The sequence below is a fragment of the Ptiloglossa arizonensis genome, chromosome 2, assembly GCF_051014685.1.
Source record: "Ptiloglossa arizonensis isolate GNS036 chromosome 2, iyPtiAriz1_principal, whole genome shotgun sequence".
Classification (NCBI taxonomy): domain Eukaryota; kingdom Metazoa; phylum Arthropoda; class Insecta; order Hymenoptera; family Colletidae; genus Ptiloglossa; species Ptiloglossa arizonensis.
The window spans coordinates 26,622,738-26,640,502 of NC_135049.1; the positions used below are offsets into that span (position 1 = coordinate 26,622,738).

At 47.2% G+C, this 17,765-nt stretch overlaps 1 protein-coding gene across 3 annotated transcripts in view; it reads right to left on the reverse strand.

Moving 5' to 3' along the window:
- Nucleotides 1-16,602, reverse strand: part of LOC143143765 (uncharacterized) — a 36,816-nt gene extending 20,214 nt beyond the window's left edge. For 2 of the 3 annotated variants that reach the window (XR_012991242.1, XM_076305435.1), the window contains exon 1: nucleotides 15,940-16,601. The gene's annotated coding sequence lies outside the window, so the exon portion shown is untranslated. Of the gene's footprint in view, nucleotides 1-15,939 lie in introns of all 3 variants that reach the window. The other variant, XM_076305436.1, reaches the window with a different exon arrangement.
- Nucleotides 16,603-17,765: the final 1,163 nt, after the last annotated feature.

Here is a 17,765-nt window from a genome sequence, read left to right on the forward strand (position 1 = left end):
GGTGATTCTTTTTTTTTCCCGCGACTTATTTATTTATCCAAGAGCTCGATAATTTACGATTTTCATTTTTGGCCCGCGAATTGTTCAAATCGGCACCGATTGTCGCGCACGGGAGCGCTTGATAAATTCAAAAGGCACGAAAACGGGATTTCATTGTACTCACGATCTTTCGTTCGTTCAACGGCTTCGAACAAAGAGATCCCTCGAATACAAATTAATTTTTTTCCTCCCGGAGAGCGAGATTCGATTTTAATATTTATCGTTCGTTGCTTATCCGATCGTAATATTCAACCGGGACGTAACGACTCGCTGGAAACCGACAATTGAACGAGATAAGATCGATCGATAAAATATGCAACGGTGAATATTTAACAAATCCGAATTACGCTACGCTCCCGAGCGATCGTCGCTCCTCTCCTGTACGTCGATCGGACGTAGACGATGTATCTGTTTCAAAATTCTCCAACCTCTGGAAACGTTCTCGCGTTTATTTCTGCCCGTCGATTTTCTCACACGAAGAGAATCATCATCTCCGCGCTCCCGACCGCGAATTACGCGCGGCGGGTATCGGCGCGGAAAACGGTATAAACGAGACGTCGTCTACTCGAATTGAAAATTCGGTCCAGGGGGGGAGAGGGGAGTTTCGCATTACGCGAGATGTTTCGTGGTGGAATTTCGCTACTAGGAAATTACCGGACGCTCGTCATCGCTTATCGCTAAAAGCGCCGCGAATATGCATGAAGTCCGCTCCGCGAGCAGGCTGCACCGGCTCGCACGCGTGACGCCGAAAGAACACCCGGATTGTAAATGCTTCTGCACGGCAATTAGCCCAGATACCGCGCAATATACCAACAGATTAAACGTTAATATCGGTGGACATTTCCGAACGAAACCGTGGCAACCGGGTTTGTTACCAACGGAACCGCGCCACCGTGTTAAACAAATCGCTTTGAATCGTCGCAATTGCGATGCTAATTCAATTAGTTCCGTCCACCACCCACCGGTCCGCCTGTCTCTCGGTCCCTCTAGAACGCGGCCGGTTAAAAAGTTACCGGCCGTGGTGTATCGTCGCGCTACGGAAACGGTTAACTCGATCAGCATATTAAAATCGCGGCGAGATCGGTAAATTCGTCGACTCGGTAGACCGGTACGGTTTAATAGGACGCGGGGTCTCGACTCTCTCGGTCCCGTCTTAATGAATAGTCCCCAGCCCCGACGAAACTACCACGCGCGCTACGTACTCTACCCGAGAATAAATTACAGGTTCGTAGCGGGGAACTGGACTCTTTAACGCACGCCCCCTAGCCTTAATTTATGCATTTCTTGACCCGCGCTCCGTCGGACCTGGATTCCTACCTGTTGGTTACCAGACCGGCCTACCTACCACCTGTTCGAAAAGGGATCCTCCACGCCAAGACGTGGACCACGACCGATGGAAAATCAGATTGGCGTTACCGGGGTAGGAACGAAAAGAAAATAAATAAATAAATGGAACGAACGGCGCATTTACATTTCCGAACGCAGCCGGCGGCCCCGGATGCCTCGTTAGGTGTTCGAAGATACGAGGGACGGACCCGCCTTCGTATTTAACGCCAGTTCGGGTCAGAAGACCCACGGGATAGGCCCGTCGAGGTGTTTCGGTGTGCGGCCCTTTCACATATTTCCTCGATTATCCGGCTCGTTCGTAAATTATACATCTACCCGTGGGTATTCGTTTCGGAGATATATCGACAGGATTAGGGACAAAGGAACTCCTCGATGGCTCGAGAAAGATTTAACGATTCGACCTCTCGCCGCCGAGAGTATTCTCAGAGAACAATCGCCGAGTAATTCGTAATTCTTTGATTAATTTATTTCGTTGGTCGTTTTATATTCTGCTGGACGATTACAACGGTGGCACACTTAGACCAACCGGTGGGTATTATTAACAAAAGTCCAGAGTGTACCGTCCGGTGACACATTTATATCGTAGAATAAATTTTAGATCGGAAAATTTATTATTATCGATACGAAGAAAATTTATTATTATCGATACGAAGAAAATTTATTATTATCGATACGATGAAAATTTATTATTATCAAAATGGAGAGAAAATCCAACCGATGGTAGAGATATTAAGCTGGAAACTTATATGATAAATTTAATTAATATTAGAGAGACCCAGTATGTACCACCGGTGGTACATTCGCCCTGTTAACTCCTCGAGAATGTTTGTACGGTCACTCGAGTATACGAATGCGCGAGGAAAGCCTAAATACGCACCCTAAGGACCAAAGTACTCCCTTAACGAACCGAGAGGGTATTAATTTTCGTCTGGTCGCGGGATCCAGGCCAATATTTCCGGCCCCTGGAATTTCTTTAGCCAGAGGACAGATGTTCCCCGATGGCATTTATCCCTCGTTCTTACGGACGGTATCGATATAATCGAAAACGCGCGAGCGATCCGCTCGCGCGCGAGGCACGCAGCCAACGACCGCCGCCGGCGTCCGATAATGGACGCTTGGATCGAATATTATACGCAGAAGGGGGCATTACACCCGAGGGGGCATCCGCGCGGGCGACGATGGCCGCCGGGACGCGTCATGAAATTTTCATAAAACGATCAACAGGCTACGGGAGGAACGGCGGCCGCGGAAACGCTGTTTAGACGCGAGGGCCGCCGTGGCCGCCGCCACCTCGCTCGAGGAGCTCGTTTGGCTGCCAGAAAATTATGCAAATGACAGGAAAGACAACGCCTGAAGGTGGCCTGGAATCCGACGCGCGATATCGTCGGAGCACGGCACGGACTACGGGAGAGAATAGCGGTTGAACGCGAGAAGCCACCCATGGCGGAAACGTGTCATTGTCACGGTACGTAAACTCCTCGCGCGACATCGTCCTAAGAAATCGCATGGGGCGAGTTTCGAAGTTACTTTTTAAATGGCTCGGGGACGCGAAACGTTATTACCGAGCGTCGCGCGATCGTTGACATTTTCGCTCAGTGGTGTGCGTCGCACTCGTCGCGACGAGTTTTCGTATGTTTTCCAACCGAGTGAAAAACAATTAATATCCCCCTCCCCTACACACTGTATTAAATGCGCACGGTTATCCGGCTTCTAATAGAAAAATTGAAATCGAACCTCAGTTTTGCGTCGCGTTTGCAAAACCAATCGGCTAATGCATCGGTGGAAGAAAAGGTTGCAATTCGAAAACCATGCGTAATGTGTTTTCGTTTATACGAGCGACACGCGAGGTCTACTTTACCGATAATATCGATTAATCTACGTACGATTTGTCGAGTATCGGGCGTGAGATCTCTCGTCTCAAAACGGTCGCGTAGATTTCCTTGCATCGTAACACACCGGTTACACATTTTTCTTGTTCCACTTTCCCCGAAACCGGGGAAGAGATCGTTGGAGAAAAGAACACGAGGAAGTTCGTCGACGGAGGTACGATTTCAAACTCGAGAGGAGATTAAGAGAAGACTCTCTGTAAATTCGCGCAAATTCACCGAAAAGCCGCGTGACACGAGAACGAGGTTATGCGAGGACACGTGCCGGGACACTAGTGTGCGCGCAGCAAGCGATCTCACGGATTTGGGGGGAGGGGGAGAGAGAGAGAGAGAGTTTCCAGCGCTCGCGTGCCGCGACAGCAATGCGTTACCGCCTTTATCTTGCGGGATATACGCGAAGCCGAGTCGGTAGCTACTGCTGTCCGGTTCGCATTTCCGGACGGGGATGCCACTCGATCGGTCATTGAGCGTCTCGAAACGATCTCGCCGCGGTACTCTAACTCGTCGGGGCGGGTTGAGGAGGGATGGACTCGCGTCCGCCCGAGTAAAATATTGCTTTACGAGATCGGAGGCGACCGTCGGTGGAAGGAGAACGGCGTTACCGAGCACCGAAACGAGGAAGAGAAGAATAGAAGCGTTGCAGAAGGACGAACGAAGAAAACAACGGCGGGGAGGAGGAGGCAGTGTAGCGTGGTCTCTCGCGAGAGACACGAGTGGCAGAGGGGGGAAAACGAGTGGGAAAAAGCCCTCTGCAATTGCAATCCGGACAAATATCCGGAGCCGAGACGAACGGCGAACGAACAAAGAGAGAAGAGAGGGACTGCGAGCAGAGAAATTGTTCGGGTTACTGCGAAACGAAACGAAACGAAACGAAACGAAACGAAACGAAACGCTTTTCTCGCTGCCTCTATATATATGCGGCAGTCGATAAACCGCGCCTGCGTAGCTCATACACAGAGAGAGCTATCCCTGGTTCTAACGGCGTAGCCTCTCAGGGGGTGCTCGCTGCACGCATACCGCCGTTCCGCGTTCCCGCGCAGGGGTGTGGATTAAAGATATTAAAGATACCCAGTCCGTGCGTTCTCGTTCGTCCATCCTCGTCCGTGACGGTCGCGCGACGACCGACCGCCCCGGTCACACCCTTTTGCTTTTCATTCCGCGATATCATTTCTAGCGTCCGCGCGAGTGCCTCTTTCTGTCCACGGTTCTCCCCGCTCCCTTTCGTTCCCCCGTGTTTCTTTTTTTTTCTCTCTGTCTCTCTCGCTCGCTCGCTCGCTTTTTTCTTTCATTCTAATGAATATTAATCGCGCCGCCGGCCACCTAGGAACTGTTTTATCGGGGAGAACGAATATTTACGACCACCGAGCCCCCGCGTGGCATCCTGTTGCTTTGAGCCCCCGAAAAACGGTCGCGCCGTAAATTCGTTTGCATGGTAACGCGATCGCGCAGCGGTTTCCCGTCTCTTTCGCGTGATTCCCAACGGTGCTCGAGAAACCCTCGCGGTTCGGCTACGTTCACGCCCAAATTCAAGATGCGGGCGAGTGTAGCGTCTCAGTCGGCCGTGAATCGGAACTGCGAGACATCTTCAATTTTCATTCGGTGTACGTGCACCCCGACGAATACCAACGGTTTTCGAATATTCATCGTACGCGAACAACGCGATCCAGGATTACTCTCGAACCCGATATTGTACGATATTTTCAATACGATCGAGAAAAAAAAATAACGATCGAACGTTCGCGATATTGCGCCGCCACGCGCTAGCCGCGAACGATCTACGCGTCTTCGCGAAGCGTTACAAAAAAAAAAAGAAACCGGTGCATGTGTACGAATACTTTCGTACTCGAGCGACGAAAATTCGAATAACGAAATTCGAGGGTGCTTGTCAATTTTTTAGCCAATATTCGGAGAATTGGCCACGAAACCGGTCGAGCTCCGACGCGAACGGGCGCGTCCGGAACAATGTTATAATATTCTCCGTCGAGCGTGAGCGTCGCGCCCCTCGAGCTCTGGTGGGAATCACGCGTTTCTCGTTTCGCGCGACGCGCCCGCCCGATAATCCGATGCTTCGTTTCGTCGCACGCGGCTCAAGACGCACACGCAATCGATATTGCAGCGACCGGGGCGAGGAAGGACAGATATATATATATATATACCTAAAGAGAGGGAGAGGGAGAAACGGAGAAAAAAAGAAAGAAAATGCAAGAAAAATCAACGCGACACCGTTACGTGATTTTTCGCCTTTTGTCACGGCCGCGCGCGCGCGCGCCCCGTTGAAATCGCGGGCTCGTTGAATTATTTAGCGCTCGGTTTCGATCGCGAGACCGTGATCGCGACGGGTTCACAGGGTCGGGATGAAAATGTGGGCAGTAAAAAAATGAGTGAAAAAGAAGGAAAAAAGAACGAGAGAGAAACGCCACGACCGTGTGCCCGCGATATAATTAGCGTCAGCGCGCTTCGAATCCCCGCGCGAGGCGGCTAATTAACATTGCATTAACGACTGGTGACCGCCGCCCTCGCGGCTACTGCCCCTCGCTGGTCCGTGTCCCCCACTTTTTTTTTCTCCCCCCTCCCCTCGCGACAACGCTCGTCGCTTCGGATTCTGGGATTTATCGGGATGTTCGTTCGTCGTTCACCCGGTTTTTGTCCGTATCGCTCTACGAACTGTAGGGCTTTAACTGCCCTCGTCCAATCCCCCCACTCCTCCGCTCGCATCCCTACCTCCCCACCACCGCTCCCTAATTTTACACCGGATGATTTATTTTACGACTCGAACGTTAATTACCATGATTTTTCCGCGCGTGGAATAAGAACCGAGCGTTTCTATGTTTTATCGGCGATAAAATATAGGAACGTTCTCGCGCGGAGGGCTTGATTTATACGTTCATTAAACACGTTCAACTGGACGGCTTTAATCATCGCGCGCGGTTAGAGAAGTTCGAGCCTCGAAGCGTTAGGAATCTTCGGCCGGTTCCATCCTCCTCCGCGAAGCGGTAACGACAAACTTTCCGACCAACCTTCCCCATCCATCCCCACCCCGCGCCCCTACCCCCACCCTCGTCCATAGTGCCCAGCCCCTTCGGTTCCACCGCACTTTGTTTCCTGTCTTTCGAGAACTTCCTGTTCTTCCTTTCAGCTCTTTTTACCTGTTCCACGCGAAACAGTGAACACCTCCGTCTGTCAGTCAGGATGTAGTGGATCCAATTACAGGTGTATTTTGCAGCCCTGTTCGATCGGCTTGCGGTTACGGGAAACCGGAGATTAAACGCGTCGTTTCTTCCTCTTTAATGTTCGACGTGTATCCGATGCGTGTTCGTGAACACGTGTGCGTATATCGTCGATCCGTTATCAAATAATTAGCGTCTTTCGCGAGTCGGCAACGCGGCTTCAATGAGCTTCAATGAGCATTGTGTACCCGCGACAATACCAGCAGCCACAGCCCCGCACCGGTTCTCTCGTTCTGAAACCACCGTTCCGCCTCTTATCTCGCAGCGCGAACGATGCGTCTTAATTTTTTTGCCCCAACCCCCTCCCAGCCACCAAAGCCGAGCAGTATCCCGCCAACGTGTTTTTACCGGCACCGGTCTCTTTACTATCGCGTTAAACGCGAATTTATGGCTTCGAGGGGGGAACGAATGCAACCGTGGACTTTCTTCGTGGGTATCATTTGCGAAAATAACATTCGCCGTGCCGCGTTTACAGTTTCCTCGTAGACGCCAGTCGGTCCAATTAGTCGCGAACTTCATCTCTCTCGAACGTACGGTGCACGATTGTATTTATCGTTCGATACGTCGGAAATATTAAGTTTTTCAAAAAAAAAAGACTAAAAGAAAAATTAAAGAGAAGCACGAGTTCCATGGAAAAAGTTTCAATGACCATTGTTTCCTTTTCGGTTATTTCCTATCCGATCGCGTACGACGTTACTCGCGCGAACGTTATTCTTTCGACAAACGAGAGCTTCCATTACCGAAAACAATGCCAGTGTTTTAAATTCTACGGTTAAGTTAATCCCGTCAGCATCCCCTTGGAAAAATTTCGGAATTTCACCTACCCATTGTCCGTAGCCGAAAAACGTCCCGAAACAATCCTGAATTGATAAAAGAAGGAGGAAAAGAATAAAAAAAGGAAAAAAAAGAAACCACAACACGTACGTCAAGCGGTCAAAGCAGTTTCATTAGCCATTACGACGTGCGTTCCCGTGGGATTCTTTCCCGATCCCTTTGTCCGATTCCACAATTGTTGTTCGCCGTGTGGTAAGTAATCGCATTGTTCTACGGGAATACGTCGAGGCGCTCGTTCGCCGTGGTCTGAGTCAATTAATGGTGCAGTTGTTCGAGACAAAAGAAATCTTCCTCAAGTGGGCTACCTGAACCGCGAACCTACCACCTAGGAGGGGGCTGTAAACAAAGCCAGTCGGCAAACAAAGTTGGTAACAAAGGCAAACACGATATCCGCCCTTCAAAGTGTCGTGCATAAAGTTGAAGTGCAAGGTACAAGTTCACCGAACGAACGCCCCCCCAACCCCCCCAACCCCCAAATGCTCCACCCCCTCTTCCGGGAAACTTAAATCGCAGGACACCACGGCGAAAAGTGGCTGCGAACTGCCGTAACAGTTAACGTATGTGTACGTTTTATACGGCCAAGTTCGCCGATAAATCTTCCCTTATCGAGGTTCTGGCGCGCGCGAGCGCGAGCGAGCGAGCGAGCGAGCGAGTACACGAGTACACGAGTCCCCTACCCCGTTTACACGTGTGTGTGCACGCGTGAACGAACACGAGCGAAACAGTGAAATCTGTTACGCCGCGAGACTTCACCCACGACGCCGATGTGGAAATAATTTCAGTTATGAAGTCGTTCGTCGTCGAGAGAGTAGTCTCTCTCGATAATGAATCGCTTCGCCCGGTGTGAATTTCCCGTGTTATTAGAAACAGTGGAGATCTACGGACTCGACGAACGCGATTTACTCGCGAAAGGTACCGCGCGAATGATTCGTTTCGCTCGAAATATTGCACGCGTACGGATAAACATCTGTCGAGGTAACTCGTTACGGGAGAATATTAACCATCGAGGTGTATATTTATAGAGACCGTGGAAAAAGTGTACAATTATCGAGGTAACGCATTGGACGTTTTATCCTCGTTCGAGTCCGATCGATGCATCGTGTGAGTTAAATTATTAACGATTGCGGGATATTTGTATGCATCGTATGGAAACGGTACATGTATCGAGGTAACGTAACTCGTTGGAAACAATCTTGTTTTCATTCTTTAACGTATTGTACAAGGTGTGCGTTGAATTATTGATAACCGTGACATACTTACGGAAGAAATCATCGAGATAATGCAGTGCGTTAAACAAAGTGTCCGTTAACTTTCCGTGCAAGAATTATGCGATACGTTTAATACAGAGGTGTGCAAACCAGCCTAGCCGCAGCAACCGAACTGACAACCCTACCACTGACGCCGGACCTACCACGAGCTACGAATAAAGGAAGTGGAATAAACGTGGCTACTGGGCCGCCGGGTTGGCCCTGATCTAATACCTGGCTATACACTGACATTATTTCCTTGAAGAGAGCTCGTCTTCCGTGTCGTTACTTTCCTTCGTTGAAGTCAAAGGACTTATAATTACCTCGTCGTCCGCTAACTCGTAAACTTTCTCATTGATTCTCGCGTGATTTTTTCCCGTAATTATACCCTCTCGATACACGTGATGAACGTAATCGCTTCGTTATTAAAAGAGCACTTAGCGGCGGGTACACGGGACGATAAAAATCCTTTCCTACCGCACTGGCCATTTTTCCACACGGAAATCATTTTCGTCACGGAAAGAATATCCAGTGGCCAGTTAATTATTTCTTCGTAATAGAAAAAAAAAAAGAAAGAAAAGAAAAGATGAAATTTACCCAACTTGTACGACCTAAACGTACCCTATCCTGGATGACTGGTGTCTTCCTGACGAACCACGAACTATCGTCCAATTTTTGTCCAGTATCGTCCCTACCCCACGATCCTACCGTAGTCTACACGACCGAAACGTGTTCCAGTAATCCTCGCTCCGTGCGCCCGTACAAGCACGCTCGATCCGCTTGTTTTGAGAATCTTCCGTTTGTGGACGAAAATACATTCCCGTAGAGGGAATCACGGGAAACGTGGTGCGCCAGTTAGCTCCCTCGGTCGTTCACGGTTACCATCGGTATCGTCTTCGCGACGATTACGAGGTTCACGGTGTATCCTGACCGTAATACCGGCATCTCTAATGTTCCACGGATCGGATCGCGGAGTCGGAAAAGGATGGACTTTGGAGAAGCGACGAGACAGCTGCAGCCACCTCGAAGAAACGATTCGACGCGGGGATAAAGCGGTTAGGCCCCTATCCATCCTCGGTTTCTCCGTTCCTCTCTGTTTCACGGTATTTCAACGTTTCTGTCCCCCGCTTTTTCTCCGGTTCGAACGGAGGGAGATGTGTATCTCTGAAAATAGGATTGGTGCGGCACGCATTGTGCCGAGGACACTGTCTCTCCACCTCCGTTTCACCTACCCTCCCCTGTCTTGTATTTATAGCCCTCGGCTTTTCCGCCGTGCTTCGCGCCCTACGACCGCTTAATTCGACCGCTCGCAAGAATACAATCTCCCCGCTCGGTAGGCGAGTGTGCGGCATCAATAGCCACAAGCAAATGCTTTTCCAACGTGGATGCAACAAGAGACGCGCCAGGTGGACTCCGGTTGCTACTTACGTCGACCTTTGTGGCCTCCCGGGGCACTCGGGAAAGAATAATTTACGCTATCTCCCGGCGACGTTTCTCGATGGAAACATTCACCGAGTGTTTCCTTATCCTCGGGTGCTTTTCCTTTACAAGCGGACACTAGGATCCATATTTGTCCACGTCGTTCGGTCGCTCGACAACGTTTATACCAGCACTTTGATTAAAACGCAATTGATAAGAATTCTAAGATGAACATCGAGAGTAAGATGAACAATGATTCATTTAGTTTTCCATCTTCTCGGTGGAAAGATTCACCGAGTGTTTCCCTCTCCTTGGATGCTTTTCCTTTACAAGCGGACACTAGGATCCATATTTGTCCACGTCGTTCGGTCGCTCGACAACGTTTATACCAGCACTTTGATTAAAACGCAATTGGTAAGAATTCTAAGATGGACATCGAGAGAGAGAGTGAGTTTACTTAGTCTTCCATTTTCTCGATGGAAAGATTCACCGAGTGTTTCCTTCTCCTCGGATGCTTTTCGTTTTCAGGTAAACTCTAGAATCCATATTTGTCCCTGTCGTTCAGTCGACACCGTTTACACGAGTATTTGATTAAAATACAATTAAGAAACATTGTAAGATGGACATCGAGAGAGAATGATTCATTTAGTTTTCCATCTTCTTGGTGGAAAGATTCACCGAGTGTTTCCCTCTCCTCGGATGCTTTCGTTTACAGATAAACTCTAGAATCCATATTTATTCCTGTCGTTCAGTCGACACCGTTTATACGAGCACTTTGATTAAAATACAATTAGTAGGAATTGTAAGATGGACATCGAGAGTAAGATGAACAATGATTCATTTAGTTTTCCATCTTCTCGATGGAAAGATTCACCGAGTGCTTCCTTCTCCTCGGATGCTTTCGTTCACAGGTAAACTCTAGAATCCATATTTGTCCCTGTCGTTCAGTCGACACCGTTTACACGAGTATTTGATTAAAATACAATTAAGAAACATTGTAAGATGGACATCGAGAGAGAATGATTCATTTAGTTTTCCATCTTCTCGATGGAAAGATTCACCGAGTGTTTCCCTCTCCTCGGATGCTTTCGTTCACAGGTAAACTCTAGAATCCATATTTGTCCCTGTCGTTCAGTCGACACCGTTTACACGAGCATTTGATTAAAATACAATTAAGAAACATTGTAAGATGGACATCGAGAGAGAATGATTCATTTAGTTTTCCATCTTCTCGATGGAAAGATTCACCGAATGTTTCCTTCTCCTCGGATGTTTTTCGTTTACAAGCAGACTCTAGAATCCATATTTGTCCCCGTCCATTATTATCCAATTTCGACCGACACCGTCCATATAAACATCTCGATCAATGTACGTACAACACAACCAATCGATGGAAATATTAAAACTTCCTTTTTTATATATATATTACCAGTTTCGTAACAAAATACCGTAACAATCGTCCCCAAAGAAACGAAACTGAATCGTTATTTACCCGCCAAAAAAGACTGTATTTTCGTTCAGATGTGATTACGATGAAATTTTTATTCCCATCGATTGAATTTCCTTTAATTAACCGGTCGACCGGCACGTCGTTTCGAAGCGTGGCATTCGAATACGAATAACACCGATACCGCCGAAATGCAGCGATCACGATCGTTGAAAGGCAAATAAAAGCGACAGAGGGCAATTTGTAGACTGTTTGATAAACGAAGACCCCGGATCGTTGCGTTATTTTTCATCCGGTGCTCGGGAACACCAGAAACGCATTGAACGTTTCTCGCGTCCGTTCGCGGCGTAAATACCGGCTGGTAATTTCCGTTAAGAAAATAACGGAGTGGCTTTTCATCCATTGATTCCTCGAACGAGGAAAGATCTATTTAACGAAACCGATCGCTCGATGGTCGGTTGGCTCCGAGCGAGCACGCCCGATCAAACTCTTTAATTACGCTCCGCTATGCATCGGTAATGTCCGATGTTTGTTTCGTCCAGTTTTTCACCGCGGTCCATTTCACTTCCTTTACCGCTGGAAGCTGCAAAAAAAGGTTCCAGCACGGGCATAAACTGTCCTGCCGCGCTTTTATCGTTCCTTTAGGCCTTTTTGCCTCGCATTTGTGGCCCATTTTCACAGGCAACGGTTTTTAATGCGGCGGAGAGCTCGCAGGAATACCTTTTCTCCAGCCAGGAGGAAACTAATCGGAGACCAGCGTGCACGAGCGAATGCGTCCATCCGTGGGTGCAGGCGCTGCCAGGTGCGTTGTGATTTACCGCGAGCGCTGGAAGTCGATCGACGGTTCAGAGAGTGGCTGGGGGGATACCCGGGACCGGTCCCCCTCCGTTATTAAAATTTCTCACGAGTCTATATATATGTGTGTATATATATATAGATATATATATAGATATATAGATATATAGATATATATGTATATATCTCACTCACTCTCTCTCCTCGGTCTCTACCTTCCTCCCTATCCGTCCCTCCTTTTTCTCTCTATCAAGCGACGATAAAACGAAACGAGGAGAAAATGTGACTGCAACGATAATCGTATGTACTACGGTCGTCTGTTGCTAGGGATTCGACGAGCTCTCGCGTGTCGACATCCAGCGTGCGAGTTATTAGAATAAAAACGAAGTTAATACCGCCGGAATTATCTTCTCGCTCGCTTCGAGGGCGTCTGTCGGCTTGTTGCTAGGGATTCGACGAGTCGACGTGAAACCGGGGAAATTATTGGAACGAGAAGAGAATTAACGTTGCGGAGTGTTCGCAATCGGTTCGAAAGTGTCGATTGTTGCTTGGAACTCGACGTGATTTTGCAACGATTACGAGCACGGTAATCTTTGGAATGAAAATGATGGTAATATTGTGAGTATTGTGAGTACAGCCCTTTGATGTCGATTCTCGATCACTCGCGATTTCTTACTTCGGTAATTCGGAAAATGTCGATTTTGTTGAGTACTCGACGACATCGAGCACGGACGTTATTAAAATAAAAATTATGAAATTAACATTAGCGGTATTGTTTTTTTTATCCTTTAATTTTTCATCTCCGCGTCTTCTTACTTTGGTAATTCGGAAAATGTCGATTTTGTTGAGTACTCGACGACATCGAGCACGGACGTTATTAAAATAAAAATTAAATTAACATGAGCGGTATTGTTTTTTTTTATCCTTTAATTTTCCATCCCCGCGTCTTCTTACTTTGGTAATTCGTAAAATGTCGATTTTGTTAGGCACTCGACGATATCCAGCACGGATGTTATTAAAATAAAAATGAAATTAACATTAGCGATATTGTTTTTTTTATCCTTCAATTTTCCATCCCCTTCTTACTTTGATAATTCCGAAAACGTCGGGCGGCCATTGTTGGGGATTCGGCCCTTTTACGACGACACCGACCACGGAAGTTGTTAGGATGAAAATTAAATTAACATTGTCAGTATTATTTTTGCTGTCCTTTGATGTTGATTTTCCATCCCCGCAACTTCTTACTTTGCAAATTCTGCAAACGAGGAGGGTTGCAAGCTTCCCTTTTGTCGTGTAACGTCGTTGCGAACTTAAGTTGACTTCGGTGTACGTTAACCTTACCAAGGGTACCGGTACGCGTAGTTGTTAAGTTGTGTTGAGTATCGTGACATGGAAACGACCATTGAAATCACAAGTTTAATGTTCATAATTAAATTTTTCGAACGACGTATCGCCACGTATCGTCACGAAGCTCACGAATCTCGTGAGTCGATAACGCAATTAATTTTCGACTATTTTCAAACAAATTATTGAAATAACGCAAGAGGTCAGAGACAATATCTGCTAATATAAAAACGATCTTCACGGTAAAGTAAAAGCGTTTAAGCCACCGGTATCGCGATCTGGTATTACGATGTTAAAATTGGAAATTTATTGAACAAAAGAATGCATTCTATCACGACCGTGGATTATCACCGATGCAACGAACTTACATCAACTAACTACAGCTCGTAAATAAATTATGTATTCAAACTTTAGGAGTTGGGCGGAACTCGTTGGAAGAAATCAAAATGTTTGAATAAACATTACATTCAATTACCAATACTCTCGGAGGCAGTCGGGTGCACAATTTGTAAGTCAATATGTAGTTCTTTGTACGACAGCACATGCTGTGCAGTAACTGATATCTCGACCGTTCAGCGTGCCAATTTCGAACGTGTATGAAATTCATTGAGAAAACACGCAGGTGCCAGCATCAAAATGAACGGCCACCATTTTGAGCACTCGTACTCGTCCAAAGAACCATTGACGTACAAATTGGCGTGTGTCTTCGAAACAGTTAATTTCCTTTTCGGTTATTTTTAAACCCGTAGTGCGTTCGCTCTCGGTATATGGTACATAAATTTCAACGTTTCGCCCTGTTGAATACGAGTAATCGTAACCACGGATGTAAAAAAAAGAAAAAAACACAAAATCCACTCGACCTCCTTAAAAAATTCACCAACAGAAACCGAGACTCTTAAAGTATATTAATGTCCTATATAATTCCAACTGACCCCGAAAAAGAAAAAAAACAAAATTAACCATTGCAGAATGGTTACCGTGAAAAGTAAGTTACCTGAACGGTAAGTAAAAACGAATTACGAGAAAAGATATGTTTACTCGGATTGGGGAAACCGAGGAAACGGACGCGTACTGCTCTCCTCGGCAATATTAAATGCTGTTCGCGAGACCGAGGCAATCTGCGACGTAGAATGCACATATCGGGCATTATTAATCAGACGTTTGAACTGGAGCAGGGAAGTGTTTGTCGACGAGCAAGTGGACGCGCGGATGATTTATGAACTTGGCCGATACCGCCGCATCGGGATGGTGTTGCGTCTGTGTCGGTCACAGTGTCGTTAAATTTTACCGATTCCTCCCGAGGCCTTCCGTAGACTGTATAAACCGAAATTTAATTCTACGCGAGACGAGGGCCACAGAGAGAAGGGGACGTGCATACCGGCGCGCACTTAATACCCACCCGGCAATATAAGCCGCTGTTAATAACCGGTACGAGTATTTCGGGGCAGTTTCCATCGACTGGAAAAATAGTAATATCCCGAGAAAGGGGGTAAGTAAGGGTGCATTTCATTACCGAGCCGGTCCGCGAGCGAGAGTTATCGGGATTAGAAGTATCCCCACCCGTCCCCTTGCTCCGCCGATATCAGGAAATTAATTATGAAGTTCGAGCCACCGGGCAGAAGGCGAGATGGAATCGTGGAGTACACGTTCTCTCCGACGACGGACGTGATTTGATATATTTAACAGTTCATGGAATCGCGACCCTCGATTCGTTCCCTTCTATCCCACGTTTGACGATAAACCGGTGAACCGTGCCAAGCTTTTGTGCTCGTTGATTTTTGTAAAATCACATTTACGCGTCATAATTGAGGTTAGGTTTCGAAACGGCTTTTCTGGCTGCACCTCGCTCCCTTACGCACTTACGTATTTTAAGTATATTTTATGTGTAAATGTATTCGAAGTATAATAACAATAATAATAATAATAAACTGTATTAGATTTCAAATCCGACCGTTGATTAAATTGCCAACACGTTCCGAGAGCTGATTGTAACCGAAATTACCGCGGCGTCGGTAATTATACCGTATTGGAAACTCGACTAGCGTTGCTAATCAGATCTGTACAGAGAATCCGCGAATATATGTATTCCGCTCGCGCCTTCGTCTTATTTCTATAGACGGAACACGGGTTTACGAAACGCTTTACGGATGCACCGCGTGTACGATATCGTTATCGGTAACGGAACGTATCGTGTAAGTACAGAAATTCACTTCGATCTGTTGCTCGAAAGTAGAATGCTCATTCTTTCGCGTTCCCCGGAGTTTCGCGTACAGCTGACTCGCCGCTAGGCGGACGTCCGTGACTCATTCTACAGTGCACACGGTGTGCAGGGAGAGGGTGGGCGAAATACTTACACCGACAGACGTGGAGTTTCAGCACGTTCCCCCGGAGTTGTGCACATCGACCTGGCCCGCCGTCGATTTCTCGCACACACGCCAGACGTCCTGCGGGTCCAATTCCGTCGGCACCGGTCCGTCCAACGTCGATCGAACCGGTGATCAACTGGCACACGCACGTTTCATCCTGGACACAGAAGAGACAGTCCGAAACGAATCGACGGGATCTCGCCGAATCACTGCCGCTGCCCAGCCACGTGACTGCCCATGGGGAACACTTCGAATTTGTGTGAGACACAGCTGCTCCTGTACCGACAACGCGTCACGCTCGTGCACATCAATCGACGAGCCGGCTGCTACTTGCAAAAGGATCCGAGGGCCCGGCTCGCGCACGAACTTCGTCGGGGATAGACGGCCGAATGAAAAAGTTAAGGACGTACTTTGCCGCGGCGAGCGAAACTAAAACAAAAGGCTGGAGAAGCAACGGCTGAGAAGAGAAGGAGAGACAGGTAGAGACAGAGGGAGAAGCGGATGAGCGGACAGCGAAAGAGACAGATAGACGATAGAAAGAGGGACAGAAGGAGGAGAGGACGAAAGACCGCGGTTTCTCCCTGAGATTTCGAGCTGCACTGCAAACGGGAACAGTCAGTCCTCACTAAATCGGAGTTTGGCTACGTACTCGCGGCTGAGAAACTTTCGGATCTGCGCAGTTGCTCACTCACCACCACCACTATTTCCACCACCACCGCTGCCGCCACCACCACCACCACCGCCACCACCACCACCATCGCCACCACCGCCACTACCCACCATCGTGCTAACCCCAAACCTCTATGGCTCGTCTCGACTCCAACCCTAACCTCCCAGCCGGCAGCGCCCTAACTACGCCTGGCGAAAGCTCCAAGCCACGCGTGAACGCGAGATTATTCTTACTCGCCCGAAAATTAGTTCCAACAAAGTTAGCCTGGAGATTAAATCAACATGCATGTACAGACGTGTGTATACGTACGCTTCGGGCGTGCACGTACGCAGGATGAATGCGGTAATCGCGATTCAAAATCGAGGACTCGCATCGCGGTCGATGCGGTACTGATCACAGAGAATCGATGGCAGTTAGTTGAGAATGAGGAACGATGCGCGATAAGATTGAATAATTAGCCGACACGTTGTCGACGGGAAAATTCATGCCTCTTGTTTCTAATACGTCGCGTTAAGTGATCGTTGGAAATTTCACATAATGTGATAATGACTTGATATTAGATCTAATAACGACATAGTATTTACGGTGTTTATTGTGAGGTTAGACACGATATTTCTCTAGAATTAACTACAAAGTCTCTCACGGTCGTCGGTGTGCGATCTAAGGAATGTTTCGAGGCCAATTCTAAGAACACTTTGTTGTTCGAACTATGCGTCAAGAACTTTATGGCCAATGTCGCGGCCATTCAAATTAGATTTGAATGAAATAAACGAGTTTGAAGCCTTTTTATTTTAATTAAAATAATTGATTCCTGAAAGAAGTTAATGAAAATTAAATTGTTGAAATAATTTCTGAAGTACCTAGTATATTTTAATTCGAAATGGGAATAAAAGTGGAATTGTAATAATGAGATTTAATTTACCTTTGGCATTAATGTAAATAAAATAGGACACGCTGAATGCAACTTGCCAAGACAAATACATTTAATATTTTTATTTCTTCATATAGCAAGTAACAATATGATAATTGTTGAGCTCGTAAAGAATATCCAATGAGAATTCTCGTGAATTGAAATGAAAGAAAAGAAATGCAAGAAACACGTACGAATTTTACAACAGAAAAGCTCTGGTCGTAAAAGAAAAAG